The sequence below is a fragment of the Chelonia mydas genome, chromosome 19 (assembly GCF_015237465.2).
Source record: "Chelonia mydas isolate rCheMyd1 chromosome 19, rCheMyd1.pri.v2, whole genome shotgun sequence".
NCBI classification, from domain to species: Eukaryota; Metazoa; Chordata; order Testudines; family Cheloniidae; genus Chelonia; species Chelonia mydas.
In genome coordinates, this window is record NC_051259.2 from 15,765,505 (window position 1) to 15,771,261 (window position 5,757).

General features: G+C 49.6%; 1 long non-coding RNA gene across 1 annotated transcript; it reads right to left on the reverse strand.

The window, feature by feature from the left end:
- Positions 1 to 418: 418 nt before the first annotated feature.
- On the reverse strand, positions 419 to 3,865 carry LOC122463334. The gene is made up of 3 exons (XR_006286595.1): positions 3,768 to 3,865; positions 2,611 to 2,835; positions 419 to 758 (listed from the first exon to the last, which is right to left on the reverse strand). It is a non-coding gene; the product is annotated as an uncharacterized LOC122463334 (long non-coding RNA).
- Positions 3,866 to 5,757: the final 1,892 nt, after the last annotated feature.

Genomic DNA, 5,757 nt, shown 5'->3' on the forward strand with positions numbered 1-5,757 from the left:
CCATCTGAGAGCTCACAATTCTCCTCCCTCCAGATGCCCCAGGAGGGCAGCGTCCCTGTGGCTGGGTCAGGACGCAGACCAGCTCTGCTCTCCAAGGGATAACAATCGTGATGTTAAAACATCATGAACAGCAGGATCTCCCTACGTCCCTTCAGACACCCACCACGAGAACGGGCTGGAAACTAGGGAGACTTTTCCAGTGGAAAATTTGTACTTTTTGTCAAAAAAACATACATTGAAATGTTGGGGGTTTCCCAATGACAATTCAAACATTTTCAAGAAAGCAGAAAATATTGTGCAAAAATGTTTGTTTTGGCAAAAACCCAGTTCCCCACGGAAAAAAGTTTGGATTGAAAATTTTCAGCGCTCTTAATCCTCTTTCAAAGGTCTGCCCAGGAGATGGGAACAAAGAGCCACGCTAGGTTCATGAGGCTTACATCTTTACTGACATGTGGGCAACACTATGACAAAGTCTGAGATCCCCTTGTCGATATGCTCCAGACCCACTCCTGGCTACAGCTGGCTGAATGCTGCAGAAACACTAAGTTTGTAAGGGGTTTCTCCATCCTGCTTGCAGGCTAGGAGGTCTGTATGAAAGTGTGCAATCTGGGCCTTGTGAAGTCAGTCAGTATGCAGAGCCAGCCTACAGCAAGGTGGGGTCAGCGGTGCCTCTTTGCCTTAGGGTGCAGCCTGCTTTGTCTCTCTCTGTATTTGGTTCTTGTGTGCTCAGGTTCTGGAAAGGTCGTGTTACGTTGCAACTGTCCAGAAAGATAAAAACATAAAATACTCTAACTTCGCTGTGTGTATGCCATGAACATAACACTCCTGTTAGTCATTGTTTGTGAGTGGGTGTTTGGGGAACAATCGCTCTTTGGGTGAACCCCAGGATTCACAGGTGAACAAGGGTGTTTGTGCACAGAGTGTTATTGTTTATTTGCCATCTGTTGTCCATTATTCCCCTGTTTTGAAAGCTTCTGTCACTCAGTCACTGAGCAGTAACAGGTTTCAGAGTAACAGCCGTGTTAGTCTGTATTCGTAAAAAGAAAAGGAGTACTTGTGGCACCTTAGAGACTAACCAGTTTATTTGAGCATGAGCTTTCGTGAGCTACAGCTCACTTCATCGGATGCATAGCATATCGTGGAAACTGCAGAAGACATTATATACACACAGAGACCATGAAACATGAAACAAAAAAAAAGGAAGTTTTGTTTCATGGTCTCTGTGTGTATATAATGTCTTCTGCAGTTTCCACGATATGCTATGCATCCGATGAAGTGAGCTGTAGCTCACGAAAGCTCATGCTCAAATAAACTGGTTAGTCTCTAAGGTGCCACAAGTACTCCTTTTCTTTTGAGCAGTAACAGTACCACGTGACTTAGATGACGGTTCACACACCATGCACAGCAAATAGGCAAAGTGACCTATTGATAAACACACCACAACCTGCTACCTGTTTGCATGAGCAAGTCAGTGAATCCTTAGGAATAATAAATCTGTTTGCAAAGATCTCCGTTGGCTCATGAATGATTCACGGAGAAAAAGGCTAAATTCATGGGGTAATTTATTAGCAATGAATAATTCAGCTGTCTCTAATCCCTGGTACTGCAGGATGGTTCCCTGTGGTGCATTTCCTAGAGCCTGTTGAGGTCAAGAATAATTTTTCTTTTGCCTTCAGTGGGCCAGTACCCACTGGGATCAGACCTCTTGTACTTTGCCTAATTTTAGCAATGGGACTTCTGACCCTCCGCTGGGGAGATGATGCTGACAGGATGGTTTTCTACCTATTTTCCAGGAGGAGATAAATACGTAGGTCACAGAGCCAAGATCCTCGCAAGAGAGGGAAGGGTTCAGGTTACTAGGCAGCCACGGATAGTAGAAAGCATTTCTTACCACAGATACCATCTGGGTGCCTGGGACTGAGTCACTTAAGCTAACATGGTGTCTTCATTTGGGTTTAGGACAAATCTCGAGTAGGATGGCTGGTTTGATTTCAATACCAAGAGCATGACTTTCTGGAGCTGTTCTTGCTGGATGGGATTCTCCATTGACTAACCAGCCAGCGGCTGAGTTCTTTCCTCCTTGCATTTTTACTTGTGTTCCCCACTGATCTAAAGCCCACATGTTGCGCTGTTAGCTCAATTTAGGGCTCCAAAGTGGGTTACTGCATCAGATTTCATCTCATCCCCTGAATTATAAATGCTTGGGTGATGATACAAACACCAATCGTAGATCTCCAGGCTGGATGCTCCTGACTCCAGAGGGAAACTGCAGAGAAGGCCATGAGATAGGTGCTGCCTGTGGGCCATCTATCCTGCTTGCCCTGCTCTGCCCCGACCCTCTGCCTCCCTGCCTTTCCTGCTCTCAGGCCGCTGACACTCAAGCTATCGCTGCCTGCTCTCATTGGTCTGGTGATCTCTCTCACACAGCCTCAGCATGGAGCAGGTTCAGCACACAGGTTACTCTGAATAATTCATTCCTTCAGCCCAGCTGCACAAGCATTCACAGCACAAATGGATGAAGGCTGGCAGGAAATTTAGCACAGATGCAACATTTTCTGCGAGTGTCTCTGTTATATAATGTGCTCCCTCTCACGTAAAGCTTTGACTCACCACCACGTGAAAAGTCCAGGATGCTGCAGCCCCCCATCAAAGCCTCTGAAGGTCATGGCATCTGTTGCTAATGGAACTGGTTTTGTGCACTGCACCTTTACATTTCTGGGACTCTGCTGCATGTTCCGTTCCGATGCAGCCTGTTCCAGAGGGGACACACACACCGTGCTCTCTCCTGAAGAAACTCGTTTACTTGCCTTTCCTTTAGTCTAAATGCCCTTCACACTGAGGAGAAAGAAACACAACAAAGGCTAGTTAGCAGTCTGATCCTGTGGGAAAAGTTTGGTGCATTGTCTGAGCAGCATGTAACACTGTGCACCATCAAGAAGGGAGGTGGTGGGGTCACCGGACTTCGCTATTCTGTTGCTTTGATGACACATCACCCTTCTCTTTGCTTCTCTCCACTGGCTGCCCCTTCTCTATTGCACCAAACACAAGACACTTGACTTCTCTTTCAAAGCCCGCCGTGGCCTATCCCCACCCTACCTATCATCTCTCAGTCACTGTTGAGATGTCAACTCCTGCCTCCCATCATCCCATGATGCCAGCCCCAGCACCTTTGTGCTTTCTCCCAGGCTGCCCCATAAACATCCTCAAAGCCACCACACTGTCCTCTTTCAAATCCCACCTCAAAAATCTCCGTGGCCGTGAGGCCTCCAACAAACTTGATGATGGTGGGATTGCCGGTGTTCGGAGACCACTGCCGATCACACTGGCCAGTACTGTGTCACTGTTTCCTTGTGCTCCCCCACTGGTCTGTCTCCTTCTGTTGTCTCTTGTTTTATCCTTAGATAAGTGATTCCCAAACTTGGGACACCTCTTGTGCAGGGAAAGCCCCTGGCGGGCCCGGCCGGTTTGTCTACCTGCCACGTCCGCAGGTTCGGTGGATCGCGGCTCCCAATGGCCGCGATTCACTGCTCCAGGCCAATGGGAGCTGCGGGAAGCAGCGGCCAGTACGTCCCTCGGCCCGCGCCACTTCCCACAGCCCCCACTGGCTGTGCACAGCGAACCACGGCCAGTGGGAGCTGCGGTCCGCCAAACCTGCGGACGCAGCAGGTAAACAAACCGGCCGGGCCCGCCAGGGGCTTTCCCTGCACAAGCGGTGTCCCAAGTTTGGGAACCACTGCCTTCAATTATGAACTCTTTGAGGTAGGTACCTGTGATGCAGCCAAACCCAGGCAGGTATATTATCCGTGTCTGACCATCTTCTCCATTTTTCACCCAAAGGGGTTGTGTGTGGTCCCTGCCAAAAGCTAAAAATGAGGTGATCATCATGGTTATGGCAAGATATTTGTCCGGGAAATAGCTTACGACATAAGTCAAATGTAGAATATTAGGTTTCAAAACTGTCAAAGTGAAACCTGTCCCCAGAGGCAAGGCGGATCTCGGGGCTAACTCAGTTAACACTGAGAACTATGGACATCCCCGGAGCCAGCTCTGTGTTTGCTGTCTAGACCAGGTGCCGGCTTGGGGATTTACAAAGACAAAAGAAACCCAAGAAACACCTCTAAGTAGGGGACCCATAGGGTGAGAGACATAGTCTGTAACTCTATTAAAACAGGAAAGGGCACAAGATTTTATCCATTACAGAGGAGAGACTCTGCCAGCAGGGGTGTCTCCAGAAAGGTGGGTCCAGTCTTTCTGAACTGGACAGGCGCTGTAAGAACTAACCATTGGGTGAGAATCATAGAACCATAGGGTTAGAAGGGACAACAAGGGTCATCTAATCTAACCCCCTGACAAGATGCAGGATTTCTAAAAAGGAGAAACACCTTATTAGACAGGAAAGTAACTTGTTAATTAGTATAGGATCTACATTGTGTTTTATGTTTTCCTTTTACTTGTAACCTTATGCTCCCAAACCTTTATACTTGCTTTTATTTGAATTTGTATCTAAGCTCTGTAAAATAAACTCCAGTTTGGTTTTACTATAGACTGTCCAAGTGCCTTGTGCTAAGGAGAGGGTTCAACTGAGGTGAAACAGTGAATGAGGGTGCACTGTCTCCATGGAGGCAGTGGATCAGTGTACATTGCGGGTGTATGGAAGATAAAGGGTTGGGGCACTCGAGTGTAACACACTGGGGTGTGTCATCCCCTAATATAATGACCCACCACCATGACAACTTTCTCTAGGTTATTTCCATCTCTATGCCTGATCTGACCAACATACGTAAGTATCCCGCCCGGGTTGCTGGGCGGCCAGACTCATCAGAGCCCAAGTTCACAGCCACGAGACAGGAGTCAAGAGTTGGCTGAGTCAGGATACTGGGAGGAGAGGCAGGAGACAAACTGGAGATCGGGAACCACAAGTGAGAGGCCAGGAAACCAAGCTGGGGCAGCAGAAGCGGGAATGGGGAGCAGGAAGCACACTGCAGACAGTCCAGAGCAGGGTGGAGCCATTGGTTCAGACAGCTTCCTGGGCCTGCTGCTGGCTTAAGTAGGGCCAGGGAGCCAATCAGCTGCTCCGGCACTCCACCAATCAGACCTCAGGGGCGGAGTCTCATGCTAGGGCTGGGCTTTGTGGGTCCCAGGAGAGCTCTGGCCAGCAGGCTGCTGCATGGAGGGTTCAAGCGTTCCAGCTCCATGAACCTAGCGGGCCTGGGTTTGCGACTGTTGATTTCCAACAGCAGGGAAATCTCTCTTCTCTCCCATCCTATTTCTAACATGGGCATTTGTGGTCTTTTCCATCCAGGAGATATGCAAAAGCAGAGGTCCACAAACTATGGGTCACACCCCCCTAGGGGGGCATGAAGAAATGTGCGGGGGGGTACAGCTGGGACTGGGGCCATGGGGGCGGGAGGGAGTGCTACCCAGCTCTGCTCCTTGCCCTGGCCCTGGCTGCTGGTCCCATCCCCAGGGCTCCCGGATGCTGGCCACACACCCGCCTCCATCTGTTGTCCCAGCCTTGGCTGCCTTACCCTGTCCACGTCCCCCCTCCTGGAGCCGCAGCTCTGCTCCCAGTCCCAGCTGGGGGCGGGCATGGACAGGGGCAAGGTGGGGCACAAGGTGAAAAGTTTGGGGACCACTGCGAAACAGTCTTCGCCAGAGCTACATGACAAAGGCTTCAGTTGCCTACCTGTCAGCAGCTACCACCATGCAAATAATTAATAATAATAACAGGGACTGTGAGCCAGGAAGTCCTGAGCT